This window comes from Pseudorasbora parva, chromosome 21, assembly GCF_024679245.1.
Source record: "Pseudorasbora parva isolate DD20220531a chromosome 21, ASM2467924v1, whole genome shotgun sequence".
Taxonomy (NCBI): domain Eukaryota; kingdom Metazoa; phylum Chordata; class Actinopteri; order Cypriniformes; family Gobionidae; genus Pseudorasbora; species Pseudorasbora parva.
In genome coordinates this window covers 27,311,401-27,326,610 of record NC_090192.1, presented here as the reverse complement: position 1 = coordinate 27,326,610, position 15,210 = coordinate 27,311,401, and the positions used below count along the sequence as shown (strand labels likewise).

The following is a 15,210-nucleotide window of genomic DNA, read 5'->3' as shown; positions in this document are numbered from 1 at the left end:
TCTCACCTATTGTCTTTCTCTCCCCTGCACCCAATTTTGTGAACACTTACACTCTGCGCACACCTATTAAAAATTCCACTGCTCTCCTCCCTGCTTCATTAGAGCAATTACCACAGGAAGTCATTTGTTACCTGGGGCCTAGATGGCACTGGCACTGGCACAGACATGGACACACACACACACGTTTTTTCTCTCTCTCACAGACACACATATGTGCAGAGACTTTTTCAGCAACTCGTTTGCAGCTCATTATTATTAAATTACCATTTTTCTTAAAGCCATTTTTTTTGCAATTCAAGACATAATGGCAATGGCAATTAATTAACAGCAAAATTTAATATAAGCACATCATTTTTAGGCTTAAGATTTGTACATTTCCTCAATAAATGTGCCATGTTTGCGAAAACAACCATTAGCATTTAAATGTGCTCATTGTAAAGTCACTAAAATCATTATGAGACTGAAATGAACATCATTTACTTTAATACTGTGGTGAGCATCACATTTTCTTGAAAGGATGCTAATGTTCAAACTGGTACAAGATAGATCAGCACGTACACCCTCTGAATTATTTAATAAACTGTCAAACCATCCAAAAATTTAGGAATGCCAGCATCCAATTCTTTTCTGCAGACAGTGCTATTGCATAATTTCCTTCAGTCACACTTGCTCAGGAAATTGGCTGTCATCCTAAACATTTACCACAAGCAGCATGCAATTACAGACAGCAGGACACAGTCGTATCGGACTCAAGCCCATTTTGTCACAGGGAATCTGGCTGCTAACGCACATAACATGGCACACAAACACACACAATCAGACAGACACACCTGTTATTTCAGTGGGGTGTTTATGTGTGTTTCTGGCATGCTTTGTTGCCCCTCACTTGGCGGACGATTAGCAGGGCTGCAGGAGAAGTGTGACTGCCTGCGATAAAAAAAAAAAAAAAAAAATGACCACAGTGGTTCTACAGGTGAATCTTCATTCACGCACGCACGCACGCACGCACGCACGCACGCACGCACGCACGCACGCACGCACGCACGCACGCACGCACGCACGCACGCACGCACGCACGCACGCACGCACGCACGCACGCACGCACGCACGCACGCACGCACGCACGCACGCACGCACGCACGCACGCACGCACGCACGCACGCACGCACGCACGCACGCACACACACACACACACACACACACACACACACACACACACACACACACACACACACACACACACACGCACGCACGCACACAAAGCAAAAATATGCTTACATACACATCTATGCATCATACACTTCATTGGGAGAAACATCCATAACACAAGCGTGACAATGTAATTGGATACAAGAGATGGGATAATAATATACTGTATGTGCTAAAAAAACATATCCTTCATTGTTTGGTGTTTGGAACAATAATTAAAAAAAGTACAATAATTAAAAACATCTATGAATGGACAGACAGAAAATAAAATTTGGACATATGTATTTGTCAGAAGGAAATATATTTATACAGGTTTATTCACAAAAAAAATACAACAACTAATTTCATTTTAATTCAATAACTACAAATTACATAGCTATAATATAACTTAAGTTATATTATTATCATTATTAACATATGACAAAACATTAATATGTCAACAAAACCAGCTAGAAAATGTTACCTTGGTAACATTTCAACTAGCAGGTTTCTGTAATATTCAATGCTCAATATTTTACAGTAAAGCCAAATGTTGTATATAAAAACAAATTATGTATATTTACACAGCATATAGCCTAGTCAACGGGTTTAAAGTACTTTAATGCACATTTTGGATATGTGCTGAAGACATCACAATGTGCATTAAGGTGACAGAAATGGTGTTTTGCATTTGTTGAGCCCTGATTAGCTAAATTTGTAACATTACGAAATGTTATCTCAGAAAACAACTAGTTGCATTTTCGCATTTCCTCAGTTTATAGTAATTTAGTGGCAGAACATTTTCGGACTAATTTTACTGAATCTAAGTTAGAAACAGACTCCCTGCGAATAACTCACCATGCACTGGGCTACTGTATTGACCATATTGATAGCAAAACGCCTCATTTGGAGTGAAGTGCTGGCACAAGTTGGCACGAGCAGCAACACAACTGAGTGGGTGTTGCAGAGGGACTGTGGTTGAGCCTCGTGGGCAAATCAGAGCATGTACACGTGTATTTTTACCATGGAGTGGGAGTAAGGGAGATATCGACTCTACAACAGTCACATCTGCAAACTATGGGCTAATGTGCTCTTTTTGTAGTTCATAGCCATGCTGCGTTCTTATGCAGAAGCATATAATGCACTAAAGAGGTTTCACGAGTTCACACTTACAAATAATTCAGATAGAATAAATGGTATGCGTATTTGGCGTGCTGTCCGAGGAGAGGGCTCCGAGCTCGGTATTTGGCCCGAACCCAGAGTACTCCCCCCGTATTTCTGGTTAGGAAAGTTAACCAGGTGCGTGTGAGGTAGAAGGGGTGGTGGAGGGATGCTGCAAACTTTGTCAAGGAACGTTGGTGAGTTGACTGGGTATTTATGTGATCTTCCACTTGAGCTGATTGGTAGACATGTTGATTACTGATTGTTGACAGCTGGTTGGAATGACATCATGATTAGGTAGATCATTTGAACGTGCTTCTCCCGAACTTAGTTTTTTAAGAAACATCATTTCACGAGTTCACACTTACAAATAATTCAGATAGAATAAATGGTATGCGTATTTGGCGTGCTGTCCGAGGAGAGGGCTCCGAGCTCGGTATTTGGCCCGAACCCAGAGTACTCCCCCAAAAAATTGCTACTAGCATAGGACAGCAGCCAGTAAATGATGTTGATGCCCCCCAAAAGTTGCAGAGCATGAACTGGTGCTGTGCCAATCGAAGGGGGGGGGATAGTCACTGGATCGGGAGATCTTGTTCATTATTGTCTGAGGTTTGTATGGTCGTGATATCAGAAAGGTGAACCTCGTTGGTAGTCAGCTGGGGTGGTTGCGTGTAGGCGAGAGGAGATAGCAGTGCTGTGGCAGTGGAGACCAGCTGTTTCAGCATACTTTCAAACGTATCCAATGAACTGGCTGTACAAAGAATTAGGCTCCTGTAGGAGTTGAGAAGATGACACTGCTGTGTGGGGGTGGGACAAGTTTGGATGGAGGAACAGAACTGCGGGAGTGAGGTTGGTGATACTGCTGTGGCAGTGGAGATGAGCCCTTTTAAATCTGCTTTCCAAACTATCCGAAGACCCAGTTGTACAGAGAATTGGGCTCCTGTGGGGTGGAGAAGGTGAGACTGCTGAGACAGTGAAACAGGTTTTGAAAAGACATATCAGAGCTCCTGCGGGAGCGAAATTGACTATAACTGCTGCGGCAGAGGATACGAGACGTTTCAACTTGCTTTCCAACTATCCAAACGAACAATTTGCACGGATGATTGGGCTCCTGTGGGAATGGAGATGACGACATTGCTGTGTTATTGAAACGAGTTTCAATGGAGTATCGGGCTTTGCGAGAGCCGAGTTGTCGATACTGCTGCAGCCGTGGAGACGAGCCATTTTAACTTGTTTTTCGAAACCAGTGAGCTGGGTTGGACGTAGAACTGACACTCCTGCGGAAATATGGAGAAATCACTGCTGCGGCAGTACAAGCAAGTTGAATGGAAAAAACGGAACTCTTGCGGGAGCTGAGGCGGTATCACTGCTGTGGCAGTGGAGGCCTTTGGGTGGAGGAACTGGCTTCTGTTGGAGCGGAGAAGATGACACTGTTTTGCAGTAAAGTCGGTTGGAGAAACTGGGCTTCTGCTGGAGCGAATGAGACAACACTGCTGCGGCAGTGAGAACTAGCTGGATGGAAAAGCTTAGCTTCTGTTAGAACGGAGGAGATACTGCTGCGGCAGTGAGAGCCAGCTGGATGGGGAATGCTGAGCTTCTATTGGAGTGGAGGAGATAACACTGCTGCGGCAGTGAAAACCAGCTGGATGGAAAAGCTTAGCTTCTGTAACAACGGAGGAGATACTGCTGCGGCAGTGAGAGCCAGCTGGATGGGGAATGCTGAGCTTCTATTGGAGCGAAGGAGATAACACTGCTGCGGCAGTGAGATCCAGCTGGATGGGGAATACTGAGCTTCTATTGGAGCGAAGGAGATAACACTGCTGCGGCAGTGAGAGCCAGCTGGATGGGGAATAATGAGCTTCTATTAGAGCGGAGGAAATAACACTGCTGCGGCAGTGAGAGCCAGCTGGATGGGGAATAATGAGCTTCTATTGGAGCGGAGGAGATAACACTGCTGCGGCAGTGAGAGCCAGCTGGATGGAGAATCCTGAGCTTCTGTTAGAGCAGAGGAGATACTGCTGCGGCAGTGAGAGCCAGCTGGATGAAGAATCCTGAGCTTTTGTTAGAGCGAAGGAGATAACACTGCTGCGGCAGTGAGAGCCAGCTGGATGGAGAATTCTGAACTTTTGTTAGAGCGGAGGAGATAACACTGCTGTGGCAGTGAGAGCCAGCTGGATTGAGAATCCTGAACTTTTGTTAGAGCGGAGGAGATAACACTGCTGTGGCAGTGAAAGCCAGCTGGATGGAGAATTCTGAACTTTTGTTAGAGCGGAGGAGAAAACACTGCTGTGGCAGTGAGAGCCAGCTGGATTGAGAATCCTGAACTTTTGTTAGAGCGGAGGAGATAACACTGCTGTGGCAGTGAGAGCCGGCTGGATGGAGAATCCTGAACTTTTGTAAGAGCGGAGAAGATAACACTGCTGTGTCAGTGAAAGCCAGCTGGATGGGGAATACTGAGCTTCTGTTAGAACAGAGGAGATAACTGCTGCGGCAGTGAGAGCCAGCTGGATGGAGAATCCTGAGCTTTTGTTAGAGCGGAGGAGATGACACTGCTGCGGCAGTGACAGCCAGCTGGATGGAGAATCCTGAGCTTCTGTTAGAGCGGAGGAGATAACTGCTGCGGCAGTGACAGCCAGCTGGATGGAGAATCCTGAACTTTTGTTAGAGCGGAGGAGATAACACTGCTGCGCCAGTGAGAGCCAGCTGGATGGAGAATCCTGAGCTTCTGTTAGAGCGGGGGAGATACTGCTGTGGCAGTGACAGCCAGCTGGATGGAGGATCTTGAGCTTCTGTTAGAGCGGAGGAGATAACACTGCTGCGGCAGTGAGAGCCAGCTGGATGGAGAATCCTGAGCTCCTGTTAGAGCGGAGGAGATAACACTGCTGCGGCAGTGACAGCCAGCTGGATGGAGAATCCTGAGCTTCTGTTAGAGCGGAGGAGATAACACTGCTGTGGCAGTGAGAGCCAGCTGGATGGAGAATCTTGAGCTTCTGTTAGAGCGGAGGAGATAACACTGCTGCGGCAGTGACAGCCAGCTGGATGGAGAATCCTGAGCTTCTGTTAGAGCGGAGGAGATAACACTGCTGCGGCAGTGAGAGCCAGCTGGATGGAGAATCCTGAGCTTCTATTAGAGCGGAGGAGATAACACTGCTGCAGTGAAAAATTTGAGGTGGGTTCCTTCGGGAGTGACTGGAGAGATGCTGCTACGGCAGTGAATATTATTGATTCATTTAGTGAATTTGTTGATGTTGAATTGGAGTGGATGTGGTGATCCTGTAGGATTGAGTGTATGGAAACAAGCTGAAACAATTTTAGGTGATGAGGGTCTGTTGGGCTTCTTTGATGTGGGAGCGATTGGAGCGGATGTAGCTCTTGAAAGCCTCTGACGACCAGCGGCCAAGTTTTTTTTTTTTTTTTTTTTTTTTTTTTTTTTTTTTTTTTGATCTGGTGCTGGGAGAGACCTTTTTGAGCAGTTGTTGTTGCTGCACCTATGCGGAATGAATGGCTAGAAAAGTTGTCTGCCGAGATGCCGGATAGAATCAGTATAGACTTGAGGTGTTTTTGGAACCAGAAACGTGTGACAGGGCGGTTAGCATCGTCTGTGAAGAGTGGTTCAGATAAAAGTTTAGTCTGCAAACTTCTGAAATGTAGGCTGGCTAAAATGGATTGATACGGCTGGATTGGTGATGGAAGGTTGAAAATGTAAATGGATTGCCCTTTTTTCATTTGATCCGTCTTGCTTTGTTTGATGAAGTAAGAGATTGTTTCGTCATCTAGCACTGCTAGGTCTGAAATTATAGGATGAAGCTTTGGGTTGAAGGTGGACGTGATGGTAATTTCTGAGCTTCTGAGAAAACCGGAGCAAGCCAATATAAACATTGCATCCAGAGTGCGGGCAGTATTGGTGGAGTGGTAGCCTTGGCGGAGGGTGGAGATACATTTGGTAAGTATGTCTAGAGTTATTGGTTGTCTGCGTGGGTGAGTTGAGTTTTTTGGATGCCTTTGATGAGCATGGATGTTTGTGAATTGGTTATTTCTGGAGAGGGCAGACCAAACACAAGTTTGTTGAATTCAGCTTAGATGACCCTTGATGGAGCTGACTTGGAGGTTCTTGATGCTGTTGAAATAAGATATGAATGAAGTGATGGTAAGCAAAGAATAATCTGGAAAATTCAGCTTGTATATGGAGTGAAAAGACTTGAAACACTTCCATGCAGTTAGGTAGGATTGGAGGGTTCTGGGGGAAACAGCTTGAAGGATGGAATTGAGAGAAGCGTCAATGAGGGGTCTCAATGGGTGGTTTATGGGAATATTAGCTCTCAATACTTTGGTACTGGGGTTGGGAATGGGAATGGGTCCGCCTCTGGCGCCAACAGCCTGAATTTCTGTGAGGATCTGTGCTCTAATGTTGCTGGCGACAGGGGGCAGTTCCAAGGCTGTAGCATTCGGCGGGAAGGGCATCTGTGTTGCAGAAAACAGAGTGAATGGAGCACTAGTTTGGGAAAAAGTGTTAGGCGGATAGAAACCAGGGGCCGAAAACCGCTTGCGGAGGCAACCTCTCGTTTCGGTCGGTCCCCGACAAAGGAGGAATGGGAAAAAAGGGGAAAGAGGGCCGCTAAGGAGGACAAAAAGCAGCTGGGCCTGCACCGCTAGCGGAGGCAGCCTCGCGCTAGAGTTTGATGGTGGGGCTGCAGGCCAAGGGAAGGGGTTAGAAGAAGTGACAGGAAAAGGCTGTGATACAAAGCTTGAGCTGCTGGCAGAAGCGTACTTACGCTTAAAGGATTGCCTGGGGCAGAGGAAACTGGTATTGTAACCTGAGGTGCAATGCTGGAAAACACCCACGGTCTCTGGCTCGGCGGAGCAGAGAGATGAGTTGGGCTGGGTGGCGGCGACGATGGCAGCGGTGGCTGGAACTGGGGCGCGGCCCGGGCTAGCTGAGGGCCTGCTGCAGTGGCCTGGTGCTCGAGGAAGAACCAATTCTGTGGGAGAAGGGGTCTTTTGAGAGCGTGAGTTCGGATCCTTATGTTTCCTTGATCTGTTTGTAGTTTTGGAAGGTGGAGTGGATTTTGGAGATGGAGAAGCTGCTTGAAGTGACACGTACAGGTTGTATAATTTGGCTTTATTAATTCTTCTGTAAAAATTATCCTCGACACTGATTAGCACTTGTCTTAACCCTAGTACGGTGCATTTCTCTATTGCTGGAATCGTAGGTTGTACTGAGGAGTAGGAGGAAGCTGGAGATGGTGGATGTCTTGAAGGTGGAGGCGATGGCAAGCCTCTGCGTCTCGTGTACGGGATGTGGCTCGGCTGGGCCGACGGCCACGCTGTGTTGCTGGAGATTCAGTCACGGTGTCTTGTTGGGTTGTGGTGCTCCTTGCAGCTGTGGAATGCTGTAGAGGATCTTCGTCAGATGGATAAATTTCATTCTCAAACATTGCAATGGGTAGGACCAATTTTCTTCAGCTCCTGCGGAAGCATAAAGAACAACACTGTTTTGGCAGTGGAGAAACGGTTAGCCAGAGAAACCGAGCTCCTGTGGGAGCAGAGGGAACTGCACTGCTTGCAGCAGTGGAGAAACGGTTAGCCAGAAAAACTGAGCTCCTGTGGGAGCAGTGGAAAAACGGTTAGCCAGATAAACTGAGCTCCTGTGGGAGCAGAGGGAACAGCACTGCTACAGCAGTGGAGAAGAGATTAGCCCGAAAAACTGAGCTCCTGTGGGAGCAGAAGGAAGCACACTGTTATGGACACTGGAGGAATTAGCCAGAGAAACTGAGCTCCTGTGGGAGCAAAAGGAAACACACTGTTATGGATACTGGCGAAATTAGCCAGAGAAACCGGGCTCCTGTGGGAGCAGAAGGAAGCACACTGTTATGGACACTGGAGGAATTAGCCAGAGAAACTGAGCTCCTGTGGGAGCAAAAGGAAACACACTGTTATGGATACTGGCGAAATTAGCCAGAGAAACTGGGCTCCTGTGGGAGCAGAAAGAACAGCACTGCTGTGGCACAGGAGAAAAATAGCCGGAGAAACTGAGCTCCTGCGGGAGCAGAGATAACAGCGCTGCTGTGGCGCGGAGGAGAAAAAGATTAGCCAGAAAACTGAGCTCCTGTGGGAGCAGAGAGAATAGCACTGTTATGGCAGAGGAGAAATTAGCCGGAGAAACTGAGCTCCTATGGGAGAAGATGGAACATCACTGCTTCTGTGGTGGAGAAAAAGTTAGATGGAACAAAATGAAAAAGCATGTTTGTAAAACCATAATGGGACTCTTATTTTGAAAGAGACCCATTTGGGTCCAACTCTTATTAAATTTAGCATACAACATTACAATATAATCACAATAAAGAAAACAGTCCTGGTTCATAAGAACTTGGCGCCATACATTGATTGTAAATGCTCTGAAACTGTAATATTCTGAACGCAACACGGCGCCACATTCAAAAGTTTAATCACAATTAGGAAGATGTGATGTATGTTTCTGTCTCCAAAATATAAGATGGCTTAAATAATCATTATGCTGTATTGTCAACATTTAAGTTACTTAGCCTCACGATACATTCATTCGCTTTGCGAGCGAGTAAATTTATTGTTTATCACCACGGCAAATGCACTTTGTGTGTGACAAGTTTCTGTCTGTTGTACACAGAGGCAGCAAGATCACAACAAAGCTTGATGCGTGCCGGAACTGTTATTAAGATACATTTCTATTTCTTGGGACAGGAGCTGTTGTAGCTGTCCTGCTGCAAGTCTGTGCAGTGTGCACTCTTTACAGTGTCTGAGCGCTGCTCAAACAATTGGCTCCTCATTGATTGAATTGTGGCAAAGACCACATTACACTTTGGAAAAAACAGGAATTCTTTTACCGTGATGTTGAGGAGCCATTGGTTTGAAAGAATGCTGATGAAAATCAGCCAAAAGGGGCTTTAGGTAGCTTAGGAATTTGTAAGGAAAGTTTTTTAGCATTGTAGCATAGCTTCGAGCAGCGTGTGGAGCCATGTTGACAGCGTGGGTAAAAAAGTGACCTGCCAGAATGCTGCAAACTTTGTCAAGGAACGTTGGTGAGTTGACTGGGTATTTATGTGATCTTCCACTTGAGCTGATTGGTAGACATGTTGATTACTGATTGTTGACAGCTGGTTGGAATGACATCATGATTAGGTAGATCATTTGAACGTGCTTCTCCCGAACTTAGTTTTTTAAGAAACATCATTTGTGGAAGTCAATGGGATATGTGTGTATCCCACTGAACAGTATGCTATGTAGCACGTATGTAAACAATGTATCTTAAAGAGGCCATTTGACTAGGTTTTAGCTGTCAAATGAATGCCTGTGTGAGGCATTCAGGGCAGAGGGATAGGAAGGTGAGCAGAGTGAAAGTAAGGCACAGCAGGTGTGGGTGCTGCATCTGTAGGTGGAAGTGAAGATGGATGAGAAGGGAGAAAGAAAAAAGATGAAGCTAAATTTCTCAGCTCACAATATTGCAGCTATTCTTTCAAACTATCCTATTTCTGGGGTTAGTTTTCACTCCCACTCTATTTGTCCACTAACGTCTTCACCTTTCTACCACAGTCCCTCTGCAACACCCACTCAGTTGTGTTGCTGCTCGTGCCAACTTGTGTTAGCCCAATTTTCACTCCAAAAGGAGGCGTTTTGCTATCAATATGGTTAATGCAGTAGCCCAGTGCTACAACCAGCATGAATTCCATGTTGGTCCAGGCTAGTTTATGCTGCACTATAGCAGCTCTAACCAGCATAAACCAGCCTGGACTAACATGGAATTCATGCTGGTTTATGCTAGTTAGAGCTGGTTTAGTGCTGGTGGAGATAAATAGTCATACTATTCTCAGGCAAAACCGCACTCCCGCTTTCCTGTTCCAGTATAATGCTGGTGACAAGCAATGCTGTTGTATTTTTCAGCAGTGTTTTCTTCTTTAACTGTAAGCCTCTATCTTCCTTTCCATTTTTGGTATGTAAATACAAACCCATCTCTCCCCTAGCATTAAAAGTTCAGCAAACCCTCTAAAGACGAAAGTTTACATAAGCCACTAATGATGCACTCAGTAATTTGCTCCTCGTTAAAAAAGTTTTACCCCTAAAGTCAAGAATAGTGCTTTTGAAAAAATATATAGACTCAAAATATGAATAAGTCTATCCATCCATCCATTCATTTCCCCGCAATCAAACAATGCTGAACGGCCATTAGGGGCTCTAGCCCTTCCTAGAGCTGACCATTCGGTCAAACTGAGTTATCGGGGGAGAAGAGCCTTGGTAAGAGAGGTAAAGAAGAACCCAAAGATTACTGTGGCTGAGCTCCAGATATGCAGTCGGGAGATGGGAGAAAGTTGTAGAAAGTCAACCATCACTGCCGCCTGTCGGGGCTTTATGGCAGAGGGGCCCGACGGAAGCCTCTCCTCATTGCAAGACACATGAAAACACCTGAACAGTGAAGCATGGTGGTGGCAACATCATGCTGTGGGTGTGTTTTTCAGCTATGCTTCAAGTACAAGTATATCGTGGACAAGAACCTTCTCCAGATTGCTCAAGACCTCAGACTGGGCCAAAGGTTCACATCCCAACAAGACAATGACCCTAAGCACACAGCTAAAATAACGAAGGAGTTGCTTCACAACAACTCTGTGACTGTTCTTGAATGGCCTAACCAGAGCCCTGACTTAAACTCAATTGACCATCTCTGGAGAGACCTGAAAAAAGCTCTCCACCAACGTTTACCATCCAACCTGACAGAACTGGAGAGGATCTGCAAGGAGCAATGGCAGACGATTCCCAAATACAGCTGTAAAAAAAATGTTGCATCTTTCCCAAAAAGACTTATGGCTGTATTAGATCAAAAGGGTGCTTCTACAAAATACTGAGCAAAGGGTCTAAATACTTAGGACCAAGTGATATTTCAGTTTTTTTTTTAAATGTATAAATCTGCAAAAATGTCAACAATTATGTGTTTGTCTTTCAACATGGGGTGCTGTGTTTACATTAATGAGAAAACAATAAACTTAAATGATAACAAAGACGGAAAAATTTAAGGGGGTCTGAATACTTTCCGTACCCACTGTAGACAGACAGACAGACAGACAGACAGACAGACAGACAGACAGACAGACAGACAGACAGACAGACAGATAGATAGATAGATAGATAGATAGATAGATAGATAGATAGATAGATAGATAGATAGATAGATAGATAGATAGATAGATAGATAGATAGATAGATAGATAGATAGATAGATAGATAGATAGATAGATAGATAGATAGATAGATAGATAGATAGATAGATAGATAGATGCATGCAGCTCATGAGTACATTATTCAAAATGAACTAAAATGAGCTGCCCCCTCTCCACACCTGTCAGCGTCTCTGTGATGAAACATAATCGATAACAGAATTCAGCACCCCAAGCGCTGTTCACTAAGTGTTCGAGTTCACTGTTCCGTCACATAGCAACTTCAGCAAAGAGGCAGGCTACACGGAGGAATGAATTATCGGAAAACATTGGCTTGCACTTGCAGAATGCACTTTCTTCATATATGTGTGTCAGTTTTTCCGCTCTATGTGTTGATGTATTACTGCATTACCAAAATGAAAGCTCTGAAGTGTCCTTGGCAAGGACACTTCCAGTGAATGTCTACAAAACCATCACACTGGAAATCAGGTTTCAATATAGAGGCGAAGAGACATTAAAAGAAGGATGAAGTGAGGAAATAAATAAACAACTGGCTCTGATTAAACTGGGTGTTACAAAGAGGATGGTGTAGTCTCACACCCACACCAGTGAACCCTGCAGAGATGAACACATCGCGATGAATGCCTCAGAGACAATCAGAGGCAGGCAGGCGGGAGCTGACGTCACACGCACGCATGTGGAGAGAAGAGGTGATCAGCATCTGCTCCGTCATTATTATTTTCTTCTCAGAGAAAAAGGAGGAATGTGAAGGAGGGGGCCTGTGGATGGCTGATCGTGCAACACTCCAAGAAACACGAAGATCAGAAACGAGGAGTGAGGAAGATGAAACTCGACTGGAGAAGTGTGAGTGGCAGCATCATGGTACAGAAGCTCGCTGATTCCCACGCACAGAAAACGGTAAAAAACAAACAAAAAAGGCGTGACAATACACGCACGTGTGCATGCAAACAAACAAACACCCACACATTCATAAACACATATAGATATATATAGTAGCCTGCATATGCCAGGCTACTAGGCTATGCTTTTCAAGCTGTTCTATACCGAAATGTTTGCTATACAATTTTTCACTTAATATAAACAAACTGAGACCTATACATATTCAGACTTAAAGAGCACAAAACAATCAAAGCTGGCTGATTACAATACATTTTAAGTGCTGTTTAGAGGCAGAATTATCTGGAAAAGGGAATACCATAGAGATACTCCTGCGGTCTTACTTTAGCTTCATCCATAATCAAACACACCACTTCCCTATAGATTAAAACAGTATGTCTGAATTCATAGAATTAATAAAACACTAGGCAAAAATACAATCGCCGCGACCATGCCATCACTTCTGGCAACTGAGGTCAAATGTACACGATACAGCACAAGTTTGTACTTAAAAATGTATATGTGCAAAAAATGCAACTGTTACATTCGGGTTACATTCGTCACAACGTTTCATTAGCTATCATCCAAAGTTGCAAATTAATCTTATGTGCAAAATCCCAAAATTGTCATAAGTCACACAGGTATATTTGTGGCAATAGACAACAATACACTGTATGGGTCAAAATTATTCATTTTTCTTTTATGCCAAAAATCATTAGAATAATAAGTAAAGATCGTGTTCCATGAAGATATTTTGTAAATTTCCTACCGGTAATATATCAAAGATGTATTATTAGTAGTAATATGCATTGCTAATGACTTCATTTGGACAATTTTAAAGTCGATTTTCTCAGTATCTTGATTTTTTTGCACCCTCAGATTCCAGATTTTCAAATAGTTCTATTGGCGAAATATTGTCCAATCCTAACAAACCACACATCAATGTAAAATTTATTTATTCAGCTTTCAGATTATGTATAAATCTCAATTTTTTTTTTTTTTTTAAAAAGACCCTTATGCAGACAGTCATGATAGATGTCATGTTGCCTTATGACTGTTTTTGTGGGCCAGGATAACATATGCATGCTAATAAGCAACTACATAATAGTTAGAATTGGAGTGTTACCAAAATATGTGGATGAAAATATATTCTGACTTCAACAGTTCACAATTAAAAAAAAGTAAAATAAAATAACTGAAGGAAAAAAAGATAAAATCTGAATAATGTTTGCCGCATGCTTCCAGGTTTTGTGTGCAATATATATCAAACTGTGGGCTGAGGCTGAGACTACCTCCAAACAACATTTAAACAACCCCAGTTCCAACGTCTAGAGACATCCCTTCCTTTACACTTCCTTATGGGCCAACTGCTAACAGCTAATCCTAGACTAACTTGAAATACGTGCCTCTACCAAATTCAAAACTCCAAAAACGTACTAGTATAGGCAGTAAAAGGCCAACAATGTTTTACACATGATGATTACAAGGACATATTATCTGACATTTTTGCACAATCCCTAGTGGTCCTGGAAGTCATGACTTTTGTGCATGGTTTGTAAACTATTTTGATGTCTGCATCTAATAACCAGCTCCACATGTATGTTTTTTTTGATGTAGTAAACTTGCTCAGTAGCTCACCTGGTACAGCATTGCACTTGTGATGCAGAACGATTGGGTATGATCCTGTGAAACACAAGTCATGATAAAAGAGCTCAAAGACTAAAATGCCTAGGGTGCCTCAGGAAATGTGTTTTAATCGCATGTTTGCTTTTGTTAGCACCATTGGTTTGGAGTAGGGAAGGGTTTAGTGTTTTTTACGCATTATAACCTTTTAGGGGCAGTCACCAGACATTTCATTTCCTAACTGCAGCGATAGATACAACAATAAACGCAATAAAATGTTGCCAGATTCAGCTCTATCTGCATCATATAAAACTGCATGGGCTTTTAATGCCACTCAATGGACAATGGCATACCATTCTGCAGAAATGTTGCTATAGGTAAGCATTTCAAACGAGCCCGGGTTGCCAATAAGTCTGCAAGTTAGTCTGCAAATTAGTGATAATTCTATGTGCTGGTGGTTGCAATATCCTTCATTCCCCTGATAGCATCTCTGTCAACAATATGCGCTGCCAGAGGGGCAGTGAGAAAGACTGAGGAAACGCTGTGGAAAAGTGGACTGTTATTTTTAGGGCCACCTAGGGGATTTATAGCAGTCCGGCACTGAGAGCAATGTAAGTGGGTAACCTGGTTTTCCTTGAGAGAGAAACACAATGAGAATATTTCCAAAGTGATGTCTAGAAAACACGAGGTGCCACAGTCATCCTGCGTTTCTCTTACTCGTACTTGCACCTCATTTCACTTCTGCCGCTTTTCTCTCTCCTATTATCTTGTTACATTCTCCCTAGGTTCATTTTTCACGCTAATGTGTGTCTCATAAACCCATCCTCCCCCTGTCTCTTTCCCCCCACCTGCTCTTTTTCGCTCCTTCCCGTTTATAGATACATAGATATATTACGTTACGCCTCCATAGTAAGGCCTTGTGCTTTGTGTGGGCTACCGAAGCCATCACTTTACACAGAACAATATCACTCTCACACAGAAACCCATTAGCCAGGCGTTCTTTATTGATAATTGGAAAATCAAAAGCTTGGGTTTGCATGTACGACATCACAACCACAACATGGCATTATTAAGGGCAACAATGCTAAGCAACTCAGTAACACTTAGCAACTGCTTCCAGGGAGACTGTTGAACCATAAAAGCATTGAGTAGAAACGTGTCT

General features: G+C 43.9%; 1 protein-coding gene across 2 annotated transcripts in view; it reads right to left on the bottom strand.

The window, feature by feature from the left end:
• Positions 1-15,210, bottom strand: part of tbkbp1 (TBK1 binding protein 1) — a 70,780-nt gene that overhangs the window by 41,022 nt on the left and 14,548 nt on the right. Inside the window, exon 2 of one of the 2 annotated variants that reach the window (XM_067429623.1) lies at positions 831-927. The exons of the other annotated variant lie outside the window; for it this stretch is intronic. The gene's annotated coding sequence lies outside the window, so the exon portion shown is untranslated. The remainder of the gene's footprint in view (positions 1-830; positions 928-15,210) is intronic. 2 annotated transcript variants of the gene reach the window in all.